This window comes from Palaemon carinicauda, chromosome 1, assembly GCF_036898095.1.
Source record: "Palaemon carinicauda isolate YSFRI2023 chromosome 1, ASM3689809v2, whole genome shotgun sequence".
In the NCBI taxonomy this organism is placed as follows: domain Eukaryota; kingdom Metazoa; phylum Arthropoda; class Malacostraca; order Decapoda; family Palaemonidae; genus Palaemon; species Palaemon carinicauda.
The window spans coordinates 73,278,708-73,291,107 of NC_090725.1; the positions used below are offsets into that span (position 1 = coordinate 73,278,708).

At 45.4% G+C, this 12,400-nt stretch overlaps 1 protein-coding gene across 3 annotated transcripts in view; it reads right to left on the reverse strand.

The window, feature by feature from the left end:
* Positions 1-12,400, reverse strand: part of g (adaptor-related protein complex 3, delta 1 subunit-like garnet) — a 229,698-nt gene that overhangs the window by 57,256 nt on the left and 160,042 nt on the right. The window lies entirely within an intron of this gene.

The window sequence follows — 12,400 nt, forward strand, 5'->3', positions numbered from 1 at the left end:
TGCTTTTCCAATAGGTTGCGTCGATTATACTTTGCAGAGATCTATTTTGTTTAAAGGCCACGGAAGTTGCGACAGCTCTAACTTCGTGTGTCCTTACCTTCAGCAAAGCTTGGTCTTCCTCATTCAGATGGGAATGAGCTTCTCGTATTAACAGTCTGATAAAATAGGATAAAGCATTCTTTGACATAGGCAAAGATGGTTTCTTAACTGAACACCATAAAGCTTCAGACGGGCCTCGTAAAGGTTTAGTTCGTTTTAAATAGAACTTAAGAGCTCTTACAGGACATAAGACTCTTTCTAGTTCATTTCTAACCATACGATAAGTTTGGAATATCGAACGATATTGGCCAAGGCCGAGAAGGCAGCTCGTTTTTGGCTAGAAAACCAAGTTGTAGAACATGTAGCCGTTTCGGATGAGAATCCGATGTTCTTGCTGAAGGCATGAATCTCACTGACTCTTTTAGCTGTGGCTAAGCATACCAGGAAAAGAGTCTTTAAGGTGAGATCTTTCAGGGAGGCTGATTGTAGCGGTTCGAAACTGTCTGACATAAGGAATCTTAGTACCACGTCTAAATTCCAACCAGGTGTAACCAAACGACGCTCCTTCGTGGTCTCAAAAGACTTAAGGAGGTCCTGTAGATCTTCATTGTTGGAAAGATCTAAGCCTCTGTGACGGAAGACTGATGCCAACATGCTTCTGTAACCCTTGATAGTGGGAGCTGAAAGAGATCGTTCTTTCCTCAGATATAAGAGGAAGTCAGCTATTTGAGTTACAGAGGTACTGGTCGAGGATACGGATACTGACTTGCACCAGTTCGGAAGATTTCCCACTTCGATTGGTAGACTCTAAGGGTGGATGTTCTCCTTGCTCTAGCAATCGCTCTAGCTGCCTCCTTCGAAAAGCCTCTAGCTCTCGAGAGTCTTTCGATAGTCTGAAGGCAGTCAGACGAAGAGCGTGGAGGCCTTGGTGTGCCTTCTTTACGCGTGGCTGACGTAGAAGGTCCACCCTTAGGGGAAGTGTTCTGGGAACGTCTACTAGCCATCGAAGTACCTCGGTGAACCATTCTCTCGCGGGCCAGAGGGAAGCAACTAGCGTCAACCTTGTCCCTTCGTGAGAGGCGAACTTCTGCAGTACCTTGTTGACAATCTTGAACGGAGGGAATGCATATAGATCTAGATGTGACCAATCTAGTAGAAAGGCATCTATATGAACTGCTGCTGGGTCCGGGATTGGTGAGCAAAATATTGGGAGCCTCTTGGTCATCGAGGTTGCGAAGAGATCTATGGTTGGCTGGCCCCAGGTGGCCCAAAGTCTCTTGCATACATCCTTGTGGAGGGTCCATTCTGTTGGAATTATTTGTCCCTTCCGACTGAGACAATCTGCCATGACATTCAAGTTGCCTTGGATGAACCTCGTTACTAGTGATATGTCTAGACCTTTAGACCAGGTGAGGAGGTCCCTTGCGATCTCGTACAATGTCAGAGAGTAGGTCCCTCCTTGCTTGGAGATGTACGCCAAAGCCGTGGTGTTGTCCGAGTTCACCTCCACCACTTTGCCTTGAAGGAGAGACCTGAAGCTTTTCCAGGTCAGATGTACTGCCAGTAGCTCCTTGCAGTTGAAATGCATTGTCCTTTGACTCGAGTTCCATAATCCCGAGCATTCCCGACCGTCTAATGTCGCACCCCAGCCTACGTCCGATGCGTCCGAGAAGAGAACGTGGTTGGGAGTCTGAACAGTCAGGGGAAGACCCTCTCTAAGGTTGATATAGTCCTTTCACCAAGTCAGACAAGACTTTACCTTTTCGGAAACCGGGATCGAGACCGCTTCTAGCGTCTTGTCCTTTTTCCAGTGAAAAGCTAGATGGTATAGAAGAGGACGGAGGTGTAGTCTTCCTAGTGACACAAATTGATCCACGGATGACAGTGTCCCTACCAGACTCATCCACAGCCTGACTGGGCAGCGTTCCTTCTTCAGCATCTTCTGGATGGATAGCAGGGCTGGGGGCTGATCGTCTTGTTCAGCAACGTTCTCATCAGAGGGTTCCTCATCCGAAACTGATGAGGAAACGGCAACGGAGTGGGCAACGTCTGACTCGCTGAATCCGGTCGCACTGGTGGATGCGTGACGGAGCCGGACGCAATATCATGGAACTGCTGCACAGTCTGTGAACTGTCAACAACCATGGGTGCGCGAGGAAGTACAGCGTCAACCCGAAACTGTCTAGACTGTCTGGGTTGTGCAGTCAACACCCTACCGGGTTGCTGAGGTTGACGCACTGCGTCACAACAAGTCACCTCTGCTGGTTGTTGAACGTCCTGAACGTCAACAACCACCTCCGAGCGTCGCTTAACGTCAACGTACGACTGGCAACCCACACTGGGTCGCATCGGTGGAGGAACCACCTCAACTGGCAGACGCGAGTAGGTTACCTCAGCGTCAACAGGGCGCACAACCGACCGGTTGGAAGGTTGTTGGCCAGAAGGAGGAACCACCTCAACTGGCAGACGCGAGTAGGTTACCTCAGCGTCAACAGGGCGCACAACCAACCGGTTGGAAGGTTGTTGGCCAGAAGGAGGAACCACCTCAACTGGCAGACGCGAGTAGGTTACCTCAGCGTCAACAGGGCGCACAACCGACCGGTTGGAAGGTTGTTGGCCAGAAGGTTCTTCTCCGCATTAAAGTCCTCTATCAAGGACGCAAGCTTGGACTGCATGTCTTGCAGCAAAGCCCATTTAGGGTCTACGGGAGCAGGTGTGGCAACAGACGGGGTTAGCGACTGAGGCGGAACCATTTACCATCCCTGAAAGCCTTGTTATGTGTGACATAATAGTACAGCAAAACTTCAAAGGCTCGACAAAAGTTGAGAAGTTGACCTGTAAACAACTTGGAGCGTCTCCTGGCTAGGCGCCAGGGCGAGTCTACCAGAATTGAGAAGTCTATCTGGGCAGAGGCATGAACTCCCAAGCCGAGAACTTCTCTCGTGTCCTATCAGACTCTCGCTCTATAAGTCAGTTTAAAAGAAGGGAAATCAAAGGCTGTATCCCTAAAACTCCTCCTGGTGCAAAAACCAGTCGCCTAGCCAACGTAACGCTCTCTAGGAGAGCGAGAGAGCACTAGCTTAAAAACAACGGCTTCGAAGTAGCTAGGCCTAGTGTAGGTTCTGACGTTTAGGCGAACGAGGAGCAGCAGTTACAAGATCCGGACGAAGATCCTTAAAAAATCATCATGATTTAATTAAAGTCCATAGGAGGCTAAGCAGCTTAAGGCTCCTCTCCAAATGACAGAGTCCTCAAGGGAATATCAGTAGGAGGGAGAACAGCAACTTCCTCATCTACAGGAACCTTGTCCGATAAAAGCTAGGTTACCTCAGTGAGTCTCTCACTGGTGCATTAGTAGCAGACCAGAAGGCAACGTCATGTAACTGCTTGACAGTCTGTGAACTGTCAACAACTGAACTGTCAACCACAACAGGTGCGTGAGGACATACAGTGTCCACTCGAGACTGCTTTGACTGTCTAGACTGAGCAGTCAAAACAACTCTAGAATGCGGAGGTTGACGCACCGCGTCAAAACAAAACAACTTAGACTGTTGTTGTACCTCTCGAACGTCAACGGAAGGTTCCGTGCGTTACTGAACGTCAACATGCGGCTGGCAGGGTACACTGGAACGCATGGGTGGCGGGACTCTCTCAGCTGGAGTGCGGCAGAAGGTCGCCTCAGCGTCCACAGGACGCACAACCGTGGTTGGTTGTAGGCTAGAGGTTGGTGCAGTGTCAACCTTCTCCGCACGAAAGTCCCGCATCAATGACGTTAACTGAGACTGCATGGTCTGCAGCAAAGACCACTTAGGGTCTACAGGAGCAGGTGCGGCAACAGACGGTGTGACTGCCTGATGCGGTACCGCTTTGCCTCTCTTAGGAGGTGAGCAGTCGTCGGAAGACTGCAGCGAGTCCGAACTGACCCAGTGGCTACAACTGGGCCGTTGGACTTGCGCGGAAGGGACCGACTTGCGCTTAATAAGCTGCGAGACCTTGGTCCATGGTTTCTTACGAGAAACCTCTTCCGCAGACGAGAAATAAATGGGCTCGCTCGTCTTTGTGTGGGTGGGGCGATCTTGGTTAGATACGCCCGAAACCACGGAGGGAAAAAACGTCTGTTCGTTGATCAAGGCCTCTCGAACCCATAAGTCGTTCGACATTACTTCTCCCCTGGGCTTGGGAGCTTGCAAGAGGTCCCGGACTAGGTGAACGACAGGCACGAACAGACGCACCCTCGGACGCAACACTGTAACACTTTGCGCATATCACTTTATCGATTTTCTGTTTTGCACTTATTTCACTGAAATCGAAACTTTTACTGATTTCTACCTGAAACACGCAATTCTACCCTTCATTAAAAGGTAGTAATTGCGAAATCAGTCGTATAATGCAGCTCATTAATACTAGCAAAAAACAGAAAACATATATAAAGATAAAAAATTCAGTGGCTGGGAAAGAGACTAAACACTAGTTCAAATAAACTACGTTTACAATCTCTCACCGCACATAGCCTGGGGACAAGAATAAAACCCTAGAAACGTTTTACTTTCTTCCCCGTACAGCGACTAGGGACGAGAGTAACACGAGAAAAACGTTACCCGCTTGAACGGAACGTTTTCTCTCCTCTCTCTCCCTCCGTCTCTATCTCTCTCTCTCTTTCTCTCTTGATTTCGCACCTAAGAGAAGAGCCCCATTATATATCGTCAAAAAAAAAACATGTTATTTGACTAAAGGAAAAAACTGAAAGGTTTTCCAAATAAAAAGTTCCTTTAATTTAGAATTTAAAACATTTAAGCTAAGAAAGAAAGAACAAAACGTCAGAATCGATTTACTCTTACTGCAAAGTGAAACCGTGATACACTCTCTCTATCGTAACGATAGAGCGCATGTTGAACGTCCTGAACGTCAACAACTGCGTAGTCTAAAAAACTAAACGTAGTTCATCTTTGAAAACAGTACGAAGACTATCAAAGAAAATCTTTCATAAAACATTAAATTTAAAAAGTTTTAAATTCTTTAAAGGCTAAATACGATATAACGGGCTCAACGTTGATTAACTTCGGTTCCAAGTTAGGACCGCCTACTATCAGGAAAGGTCGCATATAAACAAAACATAAAAATTTATTTTTATATGTTTATAATAAATGGAAAGTTAATCGAAGAGGCCTACTAAAGGCGGAGAGATATAAAATATATAGATCTATAACGTGTTAAGCAAAATTACTAAAAACCTAAACACACTTCCGTCTAAGGGAAGGGTCGGCCATTTAAAAGTGAAAGAGAGTCCATACTCTCTTTGTCACCATAATTAAATCTATCCAAAACGAGTTCAAGTTTTGAGATGAAGATAAAACACCTGCATAGCGAAAGCTCAAAACTAGAATAGTGTACTTCACCAAATAGTTGTGAAAACAAATGCAGTTAGTAACAGCGAATTAGTAGGTCTTGCCGGTAGCCCGACAGAGAGAAAATTGGTTCTGTGTTTACATTGAGTACTGAGTACCTGCTCAACAGATGGCGCTGTTGATGTACACCCCCTACCTGCATAGCGATCGCTGGCGTATTTTGAACGTAGAGTTTTCTGTCGAGCAACAGAGTTGCAGCTTATATAATCACCGGCTAAGTTTAATATTGAAAAATAGCAAATTCCTAATATTTGTTCAAATCTTAGGATTTTATCTACTTATATTGAAAGTAAGAATTAATCAAGTAGTATTGGTGTCTCCTGTGAGGTGAGCCGGGGGGGAGGGCGACTACTCCCCACACTCAAGTTTTGGGGTGTCTGAATGTGCATGGATGTAGTACGATAGAGAGTAAAAGATGTGAGATTAGAAGTATGTTTAGAAATAGAAGGATGGATATATTGGTTTTGTGTGAGACACAGAAAAGGGATAGGTGAAGTGATGTTTAGTGAAATGACTGGTAGAGTGTTTGGGGTTGAAAGGGGAAGAGCTAGAGAGGGTGTGGCTTTATTGTTGAGTGAATGGATGACGGGTAAAGTAGTGGAATGGAAGGAGATATCATCTAGGTTAATGTGGGTAAGGGTTAGGTTGAGTAGGGAATGTTTGATGTTTGTCAGTTGGTATGGGCCAGGTTGTGATAAAAGTGAAGAAGAGCGGAATGAGTTCTGGAAAATGAATTAACTAGGTTTGTAGAGGACTGGGTAGAAGGAATTATGTAGTTGTCATGGGTGACTTAAATGCTAGAGTGGGCGCTGGAGAGGTAGAAGTGTCAGTGGGAAGTATGGCGTACCAGGTGAAAATGAGAGTGGTGAGAGACTGGTAGATATGTGTGTTGAGCAAGAGATGGTGATAAGTTCTAGCTTTTTCAAAAAGAAAGATAAAAACAAGTATACATGGGTAAGAGTGGCAAATGGAAGAGAGGTAAAAAAGGGCTTTAATGGATTATGTGTTGATAACTAGAAGACTGTTTGGAAGATTGAAAGACGTGCACGTGTTTAGGGGAATGGCTAACAGTTTATCTGATCATTTTTTAGTTGAAGGAAAATGAGTTGTAGCAAAAGAGTGGGGGAATAGAGTGAGAGGATGTAAAAGGGAGCTAGTGAGGGTTGAAGAGTTAATAAAACATGAGGTAAAAAGAGGACATCAAATAAGGTTGAAAATGGCATATGACAGCGTGAAAGTGAGAGAAACTGGTAATATAGAGGAGGAGTGGAAGTTAGTAAAAGAAAATTTTGTTGGGATTGCAAGTAATGTGTGTGGCAAGAAGATTGTTAGAGTAGCATGAGGAAGGGTGGTGAATGGTGGAATGAAGAAGTGAAGGTAAAAGTGGAAGAGAAAAAGAAGGCATTTGAAGAATGGCTGCAAAGTAATAGTGTAGAGAAGTATGAAAGATATAGAGAGAAAAATGTGGAAGTAAAGCGCAAGATAACTGAGGCAAAGAGAGCACCTAACCTGAGCTGGGAATGGAAGGTTGTTGAAAGGAGAGGAGGCAAGGAAAAGGTGGGCAGAATATTTTGCAAGTTTACTGAATGTTGAAGAAAATAGGGAGGCAGATATATTGCTGTTACAGGTGTTGAGGTGCCAGTGATGGGAGATGAGAATGAGAGAGACTACGAGAGAGGAAGTGAGGAGAGCACTAAATGAAACAAGAGTAGGAAAAGCACCTGGTATGGATGGTGTGAGAACTGAAATGTTAAAGGAAAGGGGTGTGACTACTTGATTGGTTGGTGAGATTATTCAATGTGTGTTTTATGTTGTCAATGGTACCAGTAGACTGGGTTTGTGCATAAATTGTACCATTATATAAGGGTAAGAGAGATTCCATGAGTGTTGTAATTCAAGGGGTATTAGTTTGTTGAGCGTGGTTGGAAAAGTGTATGGTAGAGTACTGATTAATAGGATTAAGGATAAAACAGAGAATACAATCTTAGAAGTACAGAGTGATTTTAGAAGAGGTAGGGGATGTATGAATCAGATATTTACAGTTAGGCAGATATGTGAGAAATATTTAGCAAAAGGTAAGGAGGTGTATGCTGCGTTTATGGATCTGGAGAAAGCGTATGATAGAGTTGATAGGGAAGCAATGTGGAATGTGATGAGGTTGCTGCAAGCAGTGAAAAGTTTCTACAAAGATAGTAAAGTGTGTTCTAGGATGGGAAATAAAGTGAGCGACTGGTTTCGGTGTGAGAGGGGCTGAGACAGGGATGAGTGATGTCGCCATGGTTGTTCAACTTGTATGTTGATGGAGTAGTGAGAGAGGTGAATGCTCGAGTGCTTGGACGAGGATTGAAACTGGTAGACGAGAATGATCATGAATGGGAGGTAAATCAGTTGTTGTTTGCGGATGATAATGCACTGGTTGCAGACACGGAAGAGAATCTTGGCTGATTAGTGACAGAATTTGGAAGGGTATGTGAGAAAAGGAAGTTGAGAGTTAATGTGGGTAAGAGTAAGGTTATGAGATGTACAAGAAGCGAAGGTGGTGTGAGGTTGAATGACATGTCGAATGGAGAGTTACTTGAGGAGGTGGATCAGTTTAAGTACTTGGGGTCTGTTGTTGCAGTAAATGGTGGAGTGGAAGAAGATGTACGTCAGAGAGTGAATGAAGGATGCAAAGTGTTGGGGGCAGTGAAGGAAGTGGTAACCACTAAAAAACCAGAAAATTTCAATACGAAAGATTGTGAAAAATGTTATTTTCATTAGTAAAATAAATTTTTGAATATACTTACCCGATAATCATGTAGCTGTCAACTCCGTTGCCCGACAGAATTCTACGGGAGGGATACGCCAGCTATCACTATACTAGAAGGGGGTGTACTCACAAGCGCCACCTGTGGCCAGGTACTACAGTACTTGTTGTTGACGCCACCTCACTTTTTCCTCGGTCCACTGGTTCTCTATGGGGAGGAAGGGTGGGTCAATTAAATCATGATTATCGGGTAAGTATATTCAAAAATTTATTTTACTAATGAAAATAACATTTTTCAATATTAAACTTACCCGATAATCATGTAGCTGATTCACACCCAGGGGGGTGGGTGAAAAACCAGTGTACAAGACTAAAGGATAGCTAAGTATCCCGTATTTCATATAATCAGTTATCCACAATAACAATGAAATAATAAGTACCTGGTAAGGAAGTCGACTTGAACCGTTACTCTGCCTTTAATAAGATCGTCTTCCTTACTGAGCGCAGCGTTCCTCTTGGAAGGCTGAATCAACTCAAAGGTGCTAAAGTATACAGGGCTGCAACCCATACTAAAGGACCTCATCACAACCTTTAACCTCGGCGCTTCTCAAGAAAGAATTGACCACCCGCCAAATCAACAACGATGTGGAAGGCTTCTTAGCCGACCGTACAACCCATAAAAAGTATTCAAGAGAAAGGTTAAAAGGTTATGGGATTATGGGAATGTAGTGGCTGAGCCCTCGCCTACTACTGCATTCGTTGCTACGAATGGTCCCAGGGTGTAGCAGTACTCGTAAAGAGACTGGACATCTTTGAGATAGAATGATGCGAACACTGACTTGCTTCTCCAATAGGTTGCATCCATAACACTCTGCAGAGAATGGCTCTGTTTGAAGGCCACTGAAGTAGCCACAGCTCCCACTTCATGTGTCCTTACCTTCAGCAAAGCAAGGTCTTCTTCCTTCAGATGAGAATGTGTTTCTCTAATCAGAAGCCTGAATAGTAAGAAACTGAGTTCTTAGAACTTGGAAAAGAAGGTTTCTTGATAGCACACTATAAGGCTTCTGATTGTCCTTGTAAAGGTTAAGACCTTTTTAGATAGTACCTAAGAGCTCTAACTGGGCAAAGTACTCTCTTCAGTTCATTCCCCACCAAGTTGGACAGGCTTGGGATCTCGAACGACTTAGGCCAAGGACGTGAAGGAAGCTCGTTTAGCAAAAACCGAGCTGCAAGGAACATGTAGCCGTTTCAGATGTGAAAACAATGATCCTGCTGAAGGCGTGGATCTCACTTACTCTTTTAGCTGTTGTCAAGCACACGAGGAAAAGAGTTTTTAATGTGAGGTCCTAAAAAGAGGCTGATTGGAGAGGTTCAAATCTTGATGACATAAGGAACCTTAGGACCACGTCTAGATTCCAGCCTGGAGTGGACAACCGACGTTCCTTTGAGGTCTCAAAAGACCTAGGGAGGTCCTGTAGATCTTTGTTGGTGGAAAGATCCAAGCCTCTGTGGCGGAAAACCGCTGCCAACATACTTCTGTAACCCTTGATCGTAGGAGCTGAAAGGGATCTTACTTTTCTTAGATATAACAGGAAGTCAGCAATCTGGGTTACAGTGGTACTGGTTGAGGAAACTGCATTGGTCTTGTACCAGCTACGGAAGACTTCCCCTTGAGACTGATAGATTCTGAGAGTGGATGTTCTCCTTGCTTTGGCAATCGCTCTGGCTGCCTCCTTCGAAAAGCCCCCTAGCTCTTGAGAGTCTTTCGAAAGTCTGAAGGCAGTCAGACGAAGAGCGTGGAGGATTGGGTGTACCTTCTTTACGTGAGGTAGCCTTAGAAGGTTCACTCCTAGAGGAAGAGTCCTGGGAATGTCGACCAGCCATTGCAGTACCTCTAAGAACCATTCTCTCGCGGGCCAGAGCGGAGCCAACCAACGTCAGCCGTGTCCCTTTGTGAGAGGAGAACTTCTGAAGTACCCTGTTGACAATCTTGAACGGCGGGAATGCATACAGGTCGAGATGGAACCAATCCAGCAGAAAAGCATCCACGTGAACTGCTGCTGGGTCTGGAATCGGAGAACAATACAACAGGAGTCTCTAGGTTATCGAGGTAGCGAACAGATCTATGGTTGGCTGACCCCACAGGGCCCAAAGTCTGCTGCAAACATTCTTGAGAAGGGTCCACTCTGTGGGGATGACCTGACCCTTCCGGCTGAGGTGATCTGCCATGACATTCATACCGCCCTGAATGAACCTCGTTACCAGTTAGCTTTCGATCTTTAGACCAGATGAGTAGGTCCCTTGCGATCTAGAACAACTTCCACGAAAGAGTCCCTCCCTGCTTGAAGATGTAAGCCAGGGCTGTGGTGTTGTCAGAGTCCACCTCCACCACTTTGTTAAGCTGGAGGGACTTGAAGTTTATCAAGGCCAGAATAACCGCCAACAACTCCTTGCAATTGATGTGAAGTGTCCTTTGCTCCTGATTCCATGTTCCCGAGCATTCTTGTCCGTCCAAAGTCGCACCCCAGCCCGTGTCTGATGCGTCCGAGAGGAGACGGCGGTCGTGTTTCTGAACAGCCAAAGGTAGACTTCCTTGAGAAGAAAGCTGTTCTTACACCACGCGAGAGAAGACCTCCTCTCTTCGGAAACAGGAACTGAGACCGTCTCTAGCGTCATGTCCTTTATCCAGTGAGCAGCTAGATGATACTGAAGGGGGGGGAGGTGGAGTCTCCCTAACACGATGAACAGGGCCAGTGATGAAAGTGTCCCTGTTAGACTCATCCACTACCTGACTGAGCATCGGTTCCTTCTCAGCATGCTCTGGATGCATTCTAGGGCTTGGAAGATCCTTGGGGCCGACGGAAAAGCCCGAAAAGCTCGACTCTGAAGATCCATACCCAAGGAGACAATGGTCTGGGATGGGACGAGCTGAGACTCCTCAACATTGACCAGGAGGCCCAGTTCCTTGGTCAGATCCATAGTCCATTTGAAAATCTCCAGACAGCGACGACTTGTGGGAGCTCTTAAAAGCCAGTCGTCTGCGGAGCCGGACACAAGATCATGGTACTGCTGCACAGTCTGTGAACTGTCAACCATGGGCAAGCGAGGAAGTACAGTGACAACCCGAATCTGTCTAGACTCTGGGCCGTACAGACAACTCCTTATCGGGTTGCTGAGGTTGCCGCACTGCGTCACAACAAGTCACTTCTGCTGGTTGTTGAACGTCTTCCCCGTGACACATGACTCCGTAAACAAAAAATCCTCTAACAAGGACTAAGCTTGGACTGCATGTCTTGCAACACAGCTCAAGGTCTATGGGAGCAGGTGTGGTAACAGACGGGATTAGCGACTGAAGTGGAACCATTACCTTCCCTGGAAGCATGTTATGCTTAAATAAAAGTCCATAGGAGGCTACGCAGCTAAAGGCTCCCTCCAAATGACAGAGTCCTCAAGGGAATATCAGAAGGAGGGAGAAAAGAACTTTCTCATCTACAGGGACCATATCCTAGAAAAGCTAAGTTCTCTCAGTGAGGGTTTCACTGGTGCAAAAGCAGCAGACTAGAAGGCAACGTTATGAAACTGCTTGACAGTCTAGTGAGTTGGCAACAACCAAAGATGTGTGACTGAGAAGCATGCGGTAAGGTATGCAGAGCATGTTGTATGCAGAGTATGCTGTATGCAGAGCATGCTGTATGTAGAGCATGTTGTATGTAGAGCATGCTGAATGCAGAGCATGCTGTATGCAGAGCATGTTGTATGCAGAGCATGCTGAATGCAGAGCATGCTGTATGCAGAGCATGTTGTATGCAGAGCATGCTGAATGCAGAGCATGCTGTATGCAGAGCATGTTGTATGCAGAGCATGCTGTAAGCAGAGCATGCTGTATGTAGAGCATGTTGTATGCAGAGCATGCTGAATGCAGAGCATGCTGTATGCAGAGCATGTTGTATGCAGAACATGCTGTAAGCAGAGCATGCTGTATGTAGAGCATGCTGTAAGGTAAGCAGAGCGTGTGCATGGCGTTTAACATTTCTCAGAAATTCCATGACCAGTGCTAGAGTGCTTATGCATGCTTGCATGGGGTTTTAATATCAACATAATATTTACCTTACATTCATAACTCATGATTCATATTTTTGCCATATTTTGCGATATTGTTAAAAATATATTGCAAGGAATACAAATATATTTTTATAAGTAATACAAATAA